The sequence below is a fragment of the Lucilia cuprina genome, chromosome 4 (assembly GCF_022045245.1).
Source record: "Lucilia cuprina isolate Lc7/37 chromosome 4, ASM2204524v1, whole genome shotgun sequence".
Classification (NCBI taxonomy): Eukaryota; Metazoa; Arthropoda; class Insecta; order Diptera; family Calliphoridae; genus Lucilia; species Lucilia cuprina.
Window position 1 is genome coordinate 81,647,450 of NC_060952.1, and position 12,700 is coordinate 81,660,149.

Consider the following 12,700-nt stretch of genomic DNA (forward strand, 5'->3'; position numbering starts at 1 on the left):
CTAGACTATAGACTAGACTATAGACTAGACTATAGACTAGACTGTAGATTAGACTGTAGGTAATACTATAGATTAGACTATAGACTAGACTATAGACTAGACTATAGAATAGACTATAGATTAGACTATAGACTAGACTATAGATTAGACTATAGACTAGACTATAGACTAGACTATAGACTAGAATATAGACTAGAATATAGACTAGACTATAGACTAGACTATAGACTAGAATATATACTAGAATATATACTAGAGTAGGCTATACTATTAGGCGGGATTTTTTCAGATGAATATAATCTACCTTCTTTGTTTATTTTTTTAAATTGTTCATTTTAAAAAAGTATCATCAAATGACAGCTGTTCATTGTTTATGTTTTTTTTTTATTAAAAAGTTGGCAATACTAATAAAGTTTATTGATCTTAAATCCATAACTAAAAAACTCAATTATCAATTAAAGTCCGTCTAAATTTGTGCTGAGTTTAATCTAACAGCATGTTAAGCCTAGTAAGAAACCCGCCCTTACCGAATTGATTTAAAACTTACTTCCCCCGATGACTTTTTTGAAATAGTGTAATGATAAATCTTTAGATATTTTGCGATTTTTATCAAAGTCTTTATGGGATTTTAATGATTAATATTAATTTCACATGCATATTTTGGATTCTACTTTGACGGAAATTAAATTAATTAATTGATCGATCATCAAAAGAATAATTTCATAAACTAGGAATATGTTTAGGCATGAAAAAGTGTGTAAATGTTTTAAGTTGTTTTAAAATGATTAAAATCATAAAACTGATCCTTAATGGTTTTATTATTGTAAAATATTTAACTAACTTTTAATAATTACAATTACAATATTAAACAATATTAAAAAAAGCCAAAATAAAGTCAAAACTTTACAAATTAAAAGAAAACTAAAATTAATAAAAATTTCTCATTTTCTCATGTCACATAATTAAAAAACAGAATTCTTATTGTTTAATAATGAAAATAGAGAAACAAAAACAAATGAAAACATAGTAGTACTAAACAAAATAAATAATCCAAATAAATAAAAAAAATCAAGTATTGTTGTTGTGTATGAATTATTTTTAATGCATACAATTAAATATTAGAAAGTAGAGAGATTAAAGCAAAATAAAAAAAGAAAAAACTTAGCATTAGAAGAAAAAATAAAAAAAAATATTAAAAAATAATGACACAATTAAGTAAGTTATAAAAAAATAAAATAAAAGCATTAAAATATGTGGCTTTTATATATAAATAATATAAAAAATATTATATTAGAATTAAAATTCCAAAAAAAATCTAATTATATGTATTATATAACATAAAGGACAAAAGAAATGAAAACTAAAATAAAGAAATTATAAGGAATTTCAAAAACAAAATAGAATTGCAAACTAAAAAGTTTAAAATTAACTAAAATACAATAGTAAAAAAGAAACACTTCTATAAACTTATTAAATAATAATAATTAATTAAGAAAACCAGCAAATAAAACAAATAAGAAATTATTACAAATTTTACTCAATTAAATAGAAAACTAAACTAAAACTCTCATAAATACAAATACAAAAAAAACTTCATAAAAAAAAGAAAAACTTATTAAAAGAAATAATTATTAACAAATACACATAATTGTTGGTTTTAAACAACAACTAAAAACATCTGCATTAAAACTATTTAAACATCTATTTTAAATGTTTTTTTAGTAAACAAAACTGATATAATAAATAAAACTATACACCACTTGCAACTAAAGTTAAAAACAAAGAAATATATATTCTTAATATAAGCTCTATATGTTTAATTAACAACTTTAAATAAATCATAAAAAACAAGAAATAAACAGTCTAATACTAAAACAACAAACAAACCACAATTTATAAACAAACAAAACAAACATTTCTCTTTAATAAATAATTATTAATTAAAAATATATATAATTTTCTTTTTTAATTATTTTATTTGTTTTTTTTTCCCGCTTTTTTACTCTTAAGCATTTAGTTTATAACAATTATTATGAAATTTTTATTTTGAATTTATTATAAAATCAAATTTGTTTTATTTTTTATAATTTGCTTTAAAGCATAATTATTATTAATATAATTATTTTTATTACGTTAAATGCAAACATAATAAAAAATTGTATGTAAAATGTATTTTTATTTTTTTTAATTATTATTTAATATAATAAGTTCTAATAATAAACAAACAAATAAAAATCATATAAATATTATCTTATAAATAAACTTCGTATTACATGTAAAAAATAAAATATTTATTGTTGTTTTCTTTTTTATAATAATATTCTTTTACAGACAGAAAATTTTATCTCTATTAAAGCGAGCTTTTAAGTTGACCATCTCATGCCAATTAATAATCATATTAGTTAATCTAAAACTAAATTGATTCGTATGTTAGATACCCTTTGATGGCTTTAAGAGTTGCCATATAAAACAAAAGAAAACGTCACTATTTGCTATCAAAACAATGCCATGTTTTATCAAAAAGAAGAAGACAATTGTATATGTAATATAAAAATTAATTAAAACTTAAATGTAAAACAAAATACACTAATCCTTAAAACAATAATTTTAATGTTTATTTTAGTAAAAATTGTATTAATTTTTTTTACATCAGCCATTTACACTTTTGCATTTCTTGCTCTCGCGTCATCGCCATTATTTCTAAATGCTTGTGTTTGTTGCCAAGCTTTCGACAGAATTGCGTCTCACTTGTACCAATTGAGTATATTACTCCGTTTCCAAGTTATGCGTTGTTTGCATTTATTACGTTATTTCGTTTAACTTACTTCGTTTGAGGTTACTTTTGTTTGATTTGGTGGAGACTAACTAATACATTTGATTGATTATTTGTTCGGGGGCCAGCTTCCTATATAAAGGTAAAGGTCGATTGGAGGGTTCTCTCTGAACCAGCATGGGATAACCTGTTTAATACACCGCCGACAAACCACCTCCAAAGGGCGCTTAAAGTAGTAACCACAATTAAGTAATTGAGTACTCAAGAACAACTTTCTACGGTTAATTTTAATTTAATCCCTAATCCTTCACCTTAAGATTGGCCTTTAGTCGGATTACATTAGTCCTTGTCTGGGGAAAAAGTCTACGGTTAATTTTAATTTAATCCCTAATCCTTCACCTTAAGATTGGCCTTTAGTCGGATTACATTAGTCCTAGTCTGGGGAAAAAGTTTGTAACTTTACTTACTTACTTACTTACTTACTTACTTACTTACTTACTTACTTACTTACTTACTTACTTACTTACTTACTTACTTACTTACTTACTTACTTACTTACTTACTTACTTACTTACTTACTTACTTACTTACTTACTTACTTACTTACTTACTTACTTACTTACTTACTTACTTACTTACCTACTTACTTACTTACTTACTTACTTACTTACTTACAGCGCATGTACTTTGCAACTTAAAGTGGTGTTGAGGTAGTTAACGTAAAAAACAAAAAACGTTTAGATGCAACGAGAACTGAAATGAACAGAAGAATCTCTTGCTGCTCTTGCTAGAATCATGGACGTCAGTTTGAGAAAGTCTGGGATTGGAGCAGTTACACATTTTCATATTGGACAAACAGATTAGGACGATTGTAAAGTCGACTACCCTAATATATTGAAAGCGATGTTATTCCAGATTATATAAGTACATAACTATCTCCAGAATACTAATTGGAAAATTTTAACGAACTACGTCCAGCAAAAATATTTGACAATAACTCCCTTCCCTGAGCGTTATATATGGGTTCCCACCAACATTTTCTATAAAAAGGAAACCAGAATCCCGATAGCTGCCTAGGTATTTTTAACAGATTTGATGTAATATACATACAACCTAAATTGAACCCAACCTTACCTACCCGTTAAGAATGAGGATTGCCTTACGCCTTTTATAAGAAATGAGATTTCAGCCTCTGTTGGTTATTAAACCACTACTCTTAGGGCGGGTTTTTTTTCAGATAAAGATAATCTACATTCTTTGGTTAAACTAAGTTTAATCTAACAGCAAGTTAAGCCTAGTTTAACTGAGTAGTAAGAAACCCGCCCTTAGAATGATTAAATTGCACAAGGACTAGCCTAGCCTTTACACTCTATTTTTAAGTGAATATATAAAAATTCATTTTGTAAGGAAACTAAAGGTGTTACAAGAAAAGGAAATAATCGATTATCGCTTTTCCTGCTGTCAAAGAAGTTTATCTTTTTTGAGAAACAAAAAAGTCCATTGTTTCAGAAACGAAATGCTAAAATGTCAATATAAACTAAATATCAATCATAAACTGCTTTATTAGGTTTATAAAGTCCATTATCCAAAGTTATTAGAGTGAAATAATTTAAGTTTATTTTTATTTTATTTATAAATAAATCAAATAAGAAACATAATAAGTACATTGGATTGCAACTTTTAAATTAAAAAACGTTTATCGATTAAAGTCTTATTTGAGATATTCTCTTTTACAGCATAACGATAAAACGATTGGAAAATCTGAAAGGAAAAAGGGAAATACAAAAAAAAAAAACTGCTAAATATACAAACACTTGGCAATATAAATTACATTTACCTTATTAAAAATACAAACTGCAATAACAGCTGCCAAAAGATTGTAAAAGATTAAATAAATCGCCAGTAGCAGTAGGAATTCGAAGACAAACATTTGCCATTCGTTGCCATAAAGAAACATTTGTGTAAAGGAAAAACTTGTGTCGATATAAAAAGTACCTTTGTCTAAAGATAAAAAGAACAGGAAAATATTAAGAAATTATCTTCTATATATATAAAAGAGTAGCGTTACTGACTGACTGATTCATCATCGCACAGCCCAAACGGCTGAACCTAGAATCATGAAATTTTGACAGTAGATGTGGAAAAACGCGTAAAACAGGTTTTCTTAAATATCTTACATAATATTAGTGATACAAGAAAAATTTTAAATGCACCTGTATCTACTCTTAAAATGAGCAGATGGGTGTTTGGTACTTTTTTGAAATTCGTGCTTTTAAGAGGTAAAAATGTGTAACAAAGGTGATTTTGGTACCTTTTTCAGCCCTTTAATACTTTTAAACTAATTAACATAATCAAATTTTTCTAAATATTTTGGATACATCTCTCAAGATTATGAGACACCTATTTCGTACTTTTTTTAAAATTCAGTCCTTTTTGGGTGTAAAAGGGACAAAACTGTATTTATGGTACTTTTTTAGCATATTAAGAAAACTTTTTCGGTTTATTGAATTATTCATATTAAATTACTGACTAACTTTGTAATATTTATTGAAAATAAATTTTTTGCTATTTCACTGGGTAAAAAGTACCAAAAAGGGGAAAAACGGGAAATTTAATTTTATTCAAACTCATTGAGCCAACTTTTATGAAATTTCAAAAAGTAGTATATTTACTCACACAAAATAAGCTTTTGGTATATTATTTTGGAATTCCAGTACTAAGGCCTATATAGGACCAAATTCGAGTAAATTGTTTGGTACCTTTTCTAAAGCACAATTTTCTGAATTAATGAATGCAGATTTCAATCGTTTGAGTTTTATATGTGATATATATGTAGATTTAAATACGAACATTTTGTAAACTTAATTCTCGAAAAAGTATACATCTAAACGAAAAGGGGTAACATTGTACTCTTTTTATTAGTACTTTCCACTTAGGTAAACTTTATTCCACTTTTGGTACTTTTTCTTCCTTCAAATGATACTCTATGTATGTTCTTTAATATGAACTGAAAATACATGATTATTAAACATACATGGTCCTCATTGAATAAGATCCTTTAAGCGACAACTTTTTATTACTTTTTATCTCATAAACTGTACTTTTTTTAATTTTCTAAAATATTCAACATAGGAACATTAATTTTAACATACATGGTCTTGACTGAATAATATTCGGGAAGTGGGAACTATTTGGTACTTTTCTATTATTCAAATGGATTCTTTATAATGGTTAACCGGAACACACGGTCCTTATAAAATGAGAATTTATTGAAAGAGATCTTTGTACTTTTTCGTTTTTTCGATGGTACTTTTTGATATTTTTACGATATTGAACATAGTTAGGGTAGCGAAGCACCCAGGGTATGCTAGTATTAATATAAAATTTACAAATTAATTACAAACACAACTTACTGTCAGTCAAATAATTCTCAAATTCACAGTCAAACAAACGTTCTAAAATAGTCTTCTCCTTAATTATATAATCCATATCCTTAATGCCCTGAAATTGTGAAAAAAAATTATGAAATTTTTTATACAAAGTTTGCGATAAAGAAAACTTACATGATCAATAAAGGCACAAAAGAAACGATTAACACTACAGTAGGCTACCGAAGTCTTTTCCAAATTGCCCTCAATACTGTTAATTTCTTTTTGAAAATGTGCAGCTGTTGAACCCACTCCTCCACCACCACCACCTACATTTCCACCAATTGATCTCTGATACGGCAAGAGTAGTTTATCAAAGTATTGAGTTAGATTTTTTGGTGGCATTATCACATAACATTGATCCGTATCACTTAAAAGACCACGACGTCCACATATACTGTGAGTTTCACGTTGCAACTGCATTAACATTGTTGTCATATCGGAATCAGCAAAACCATGTGGTGAACGTCCATGTATATAGTAACCAAATGATGGTTCGATGAGAGTAAATATTGAAATGTTTGCTAGCGAACAATGTTCAATGTATTTCTGTATGGGATTTCCAGTGAAGCGTCTTAGTATTTGGCTCAAAATCACATACTGACAGATGTAGATAACGATGTAGAGAAGGGAAATGTAGAAAATTTTCAGCGTTATATCATTATGACTAATGTTGTCGATGTTTAAAATCTGTTAAAGAATGGATAAAAACAGTGTATTATGAAAGTGTTTTAAGAAATTCAAAACCCAAAGAAATTACAAGCTATTATCTACCCACTATTCTGTGAATGGTCTTTTGAGGACCCTTACCCATAATGGATTTTAATGTGTCTGCTATGCAGATGATATATAATCCATTTAAGTGGAGAGACATCTATTCACTTATGGAGAAAGGTTGAGGATACGCTGAACGCAACATTTTGCAGTGCTCAGCTGAGACAGCCAATTGTTAACCCGGAAAAGACTGAAATCTGGCTTTTCACAAGAAAAAAAGTCCGGAGTACATTTGACCCTTTACTCCAGGAAAACGAAAAGATTGCGGTTACCAACAGAGGATCAACAAGACACAATGGTGCACTTAATTGGACTAATCTTTTACAGAAAAACATCAGGTAGAGGACACGATCAACAAGACACAATGGGGCACTTTATTGGACCCACTATGATACATTGATTTATAAAATCATGTTGGAATCAATTCTAACATGTTTACGTTTTAATGTTCTGATGGATTTCTTTGAACAAAAGGTTTAATGTATATAATGTGGGATCATGAGCATTACGACAGGAAAGTCCGTGGAAATGTTTCTAAATATTCTGAGAGTTTATTTGAACGATAGGTTTAATGTATATAATCTGGGTCATGAGCACTACGAAATGTTGCTAAATATTACCTCTATTGAAACATTTCATAGAATTACATCTAAGACCTTATTGGATTGTAAGAAAGCTTTAACTGAATACTCTCCCAAAAGGTAAGGTTCACATCATATGGGTACCAGCCCACTCGGGAGAAGTCGGTAACGAAAGGGCGAATGTAAAAGTTTTAAAGGAAAGCGAGATCGAGGCAGTTAACCTGACAAACGCAAAACCATTCGACGTAACAAAATCTGAACTAAAAATATGGGTGAGAGAATCCCATAAGACCTCTTGGTATAATGAAACAGTGGGTATAACCACGAAAATCCTATGGGCTGACCCTGATGAGAGCAAGACGACAAATCTCAAAATAAACAAGTCTAAAGTTAGTATGATAGTACGTATTCTGAGTGGACACACAGAATTACGAGCACACTTATGTAAAATTGAAAGTGCGGATTCAGACGTATGTAGAGCATGTGAAACTCTGGAGCACTTTCTTTGCCACTGCCAGCCATTCGTCGAAATTGGATCCAAGTATCTTGGAAATGAAACCTTTGGGAAAAACCTTTTGGGTCTTAAACCATACATTGTGCACTGGATGTACACCGCGGTCATAAGACCTATCTTGACCTACGGAGCTCTTGTTTGGTGGAGAGCGGTGTATACCAAGACTTATCTCTCTATTCTGAACAAGGTACAAAGATTGGCATGTCTTGCAATCACTGGCTGCTTGAGTTCCACCTCTCAGGCTAGTCTAGAAACGATGCTGAACATAACTCCCCTTGATATATACATCAAATGCATTTCTGCTAAATCTGCTCTACGACTTAAACAGTCGAACGGGTTGAAGCACGACCGCATTGGCCCTAGCACCATTCCACAAAAGATAGGCGGGGTATCATGGGGGCAGAAAACAGATTACATTCTATCTACACTGAATTTTAATAGGTCATTCAAGACCAAAATACCGACAAGGGGTGATTGGGCCGCGAATACTGTCCTAAGGGATGACGTGATCTCAATCTACACAGATGGCTCAAAGACAGAAAGAGGCACGGGATCGGGAATCTTCTCCGATAAACTAAATCTTCTACTCTTCGTCTCTTCGACTACCTGACATCTGCACGGTCCTTCAGGCAGAGATATATGCCATCTATACTGCCGCGAGAAGAATCCGGGAACTAAATCTCGAAAATTCGACTATACATATATACTTGGACAGCCTTGCATCAATCAAGGCTCTTAACACCAATGTTTTTAAGTCGGAATGTCTTCTCAATTGCATTCAATCGTTGGAACAACTTACACAACATCACGTTGAGTTGATATGGGTTCCAGAACATGAGGGCATCCGGGGAAACGAAATATCTGATGAATGCGCAACCAAAGGGTCCTGAACTAAACCCTTGCGTAAAAGGATATTTACGCTCCCCTTACGACCCTATCAAAACTGATAGATGAATGGGCTCTGAGTGAGACGGAACTCAGGTGGTCAAATCTCACCACTTGTAGAACATCGAGACTGCTCTGGCCCACTCTGACAACGGATAGGACTAAGACCCTCTTATCTCTTGGTATGAATTCGATTAGGCTTCTAACTGGTATAATTACTGGGCACTGTATGATTGGACATATGTCAGAACGTATGGGCTACCCAAATCATAGCTACTGTAGAAACTGCTTGGACGAAGAGGAAGTGGAATCGGTACAACACCTTCTATGTGACTGTCTAGCATTACAAGAGCACATGATCTAGACTGTCTCAGAGATGCGTCACTGATAGACATGATCGGTTTTATTAAAAGCACCGGCTGGTTTACATGGAGACCGAACGAACCAAGTAGTCAACGAAATTAGGGAGGGTAACCATTCTCTCATCGCTAGGGAATGGTAATTCTAAGGGTATCACAATGGGCCATAAGGCCTCCGAGTGAACTCGCTTGCTAGCAAGCAACCCATGTAACCTAACCTATCTTGGAAATGATGTTATTCCGGACATAACATTCCTAACACTGATTGGAAGATTCTTAGGGATTACGTTCAGGAAACTGAGTTTATGAACACTGAAAAATAATTCATTCAGTTCCCTATTTCATGATAAGGAGCGCACAACAGGCACGATTGTGGCCTAGGCGTATTTCTTCGGATTTGATGTAGTATGCATCCACCTATCAACCTAACCTAATCCCTCCCGTGAGTCTAATGTAAGTTTAACTAACCATACTTTTTCATTATATAACTTACCCTTGCCACCGCCACCATTGTCAAACCTTGTAAAACTCTGGAGGTCTTCTGTTTACCACACAACTGTATCCATTCGTTAGCCAGCAAAATGCTACGCCAAGCCGAAACATTTGAATCACTAATATAAGTTCGAACACTCGAACAAACGGAAGACGTTTCAAGATTATTTTTCAAATTGAAATGATTCGTATCGCCACAACGAGGACGTTCCCAATCAATGAAAAAGATATGAAAATGTGATAAGCGCCAAAAGTATATACACACATATATTAACTGTTAGGAAGGAGGAACACCAGCCACACACCAGCAGAAAGCAAGAAAAAGAAACGAAAGAGAATATGATAAAAAAAACTACTCTTGAATAATTGATTGGAATGGCAAACAAAGAAAAAATTAACATAAACTAACAAAATACGGTGCATTATTTACCTTTAAAATCAATGCTGCATATATAATCAATTCCAACGAACGTTGATCCTTAACAATGGGCAATGTCAACTTCACATTGTCTTGACTTAAAAATACCAAAGAATTTATAAAAACATGCAAAAGAAAGCAGATTAAAAATGCCAATGCCATATAAGAAATCAAATGCAATAGGAATTCGGTGAAAAAGGTAAAATGACAAAAATCATCATCATTGTTATTTTGTGATGCTGTCGCTGCTGTCAGAGGCGTCGTAGACGAAGATGTTGTCACCAAAGATGATGTACGTCTTTTGCGGCTATTATTGGCTTTGAAGAGTGCTACCACCAAGGCAATGAGTAAAAACAATGGTAAAGCTATTTCATTAACCAATTCTCCTTTAGCTGTTTCACCAATCCGCTCATATGTTATCAACAGTTTGAAATTGTATTTGCTATTTAGTGTAGTATTGTTGGTAAAGTCTATTTGGCGATAATGAAGCTTAAGTATAGGTATAGAAATGTGATTGTTTTTGTGAATATCATAATGAAGTTCTATTTTATCGGCATAGCGTAACGATCGAAATAGCAGCAATTTATGAGAGTCTTCATAGGAAGCAGGTGCTTTTGGTCCTAATGTACCATGCCTTAGATGAAATTGTATTAATTGAAAACGTTTAACTAACTGCCATTCTTCCTTTTGTAGACGCTGTAATAAAATAATGTTATTTTAAATGGACTTACTTAATATCTGGCAAAAATAAGACTATTTTAATTAATATGATATTGATGTAAGTTATTTTTTTTTCAAAGCTTAAGAATGATCCGAAAGATTCATAGAAAGTTTCCTTATTCTTCTATATTCTGGAATGTTAATCTTCTGAATATGAGCGATTATGTGTAACCATAGAATCTAGCGTTTATCTCTTATTTTTTAGTCCCTTAAATGAGAACTTTTCAAAAACAGATCGAAATCTTAAAAGTGTGATTTTGAATGTGGATATCAACCCTGCTCTTCGCGGGGGTATAATGCCACCCAGTGTTGCACCTCTAAATAACTTTTTCCTGCTTAACTATCGTACATCTCGCAGTTTATACGTCAGTTTCTTAACATATAGTCACAGCGATAATTACCAAATAGACTTATTTGAAAATCTTGTGAAACGATTGCAACTATGTATTCGATTACAGAATCGGTTAGTTGCAGAGCATATAACTTCGGTTATTAGTGGATAGCAGAAATGACAAACCATTTGTATCTTAATGTTGGTCAGCATTTTTTAACTTACCCTATTCTCTGGCAACAGATCTTCTATCAGAATTGGTATGGTTTGTAAAAATACTCCATCAGTGTCATCATTTCTGGTGAAATTTAAAAATAAACTTATAAAACGATTATTGTCATAAATCTTAGCCAAATCGATAAGTTCTTCCAATGTCAATGAACACTCAATTGCATCATATTTATAAGCAAATCTTAGAAAATTAACAAAACTCCAACTGTTTTTATAATAGGGGCATAAATTCAAATCATTTAGTTTTAAAGAACCCCAACGCAGTAGGGTGCCATCTAAGGCATATGTAGTTGCAAAGAATTTCAAATGATTATGCTGAAAGATAAAAAGCAAAGAAATCAATTTTAATAAATTATTATGTTCATGTCAGGCATGGAAAATTTTTAATTTTGAAAAAGTGCTAGACTATAGATTAAACTATAAACTTGATTAAGACTACTATACTAGAATCTAGAATATAGCCCAGACTAGACTATAGATTAGGTGATAGACTTGACTATATACTAGCATATAGATTATACTACAGACTAGACTATAGAATAAACTATAGACTATAGATTAAACTATTGACTAGACTATAGACTAGCCTATTGACTAGAATAGACATGACTACAGACTAGACTATACCCATGACTATAGACTTGACTGTAGATTAGAATATATACTACACTATAGACTTGACTATAGACTATAAACTAGACTATAGACTAGAATATAGCCTGGACTATAGATTAGACAATAGACTAGACTATAGACAAGACTTTATACCAGACTATAGACTAGACTATATACTATAGACTAGACTATAGACTAGACTATATACCAGACTATAGACTAGACTATATACAAGACTATAGACTATACTATAGACTAGACGATATACTGGACTATAGAATTGACTAGACTATAGGCTAAACTATAGAATGGCCTATAGACTAGACTATACACTAAACTTTAGATTTGACTATAAACTAGACTATTGACTAAGCTTTAGATTTGACTATAGACTACAATATAGTCTTGACTACAGATTAGACTATAAACTATACTGTTGACTAAACTATAAACTATTCTATAGACTAGACCATAGACTAGATTATAGACTAGACTATAGACTAGACTATAGACTAGACCATAGACTAGACTATAGACTAGACTATAGACTAGACTATAGACTAGACTATAGACTAGACT

The 12,700-nt window shown here is 31.3% G+C and overlaps 1 protein-coding gene across 1 annotated transcript in view; it reads left to right on the forward strand.

Moving 5' to 3' along the window:
* LOC111679362 (E3 ubiquitin-protein ligase TRIM33) overlaps positions 1–12,700 on the forward strand; it is a 61,099-nt gene that overhangs the window by 43,446 nt on the left and 4,953 nt on the right. The gene's annotated exons all lie outside the window — the stretch shown is intronic.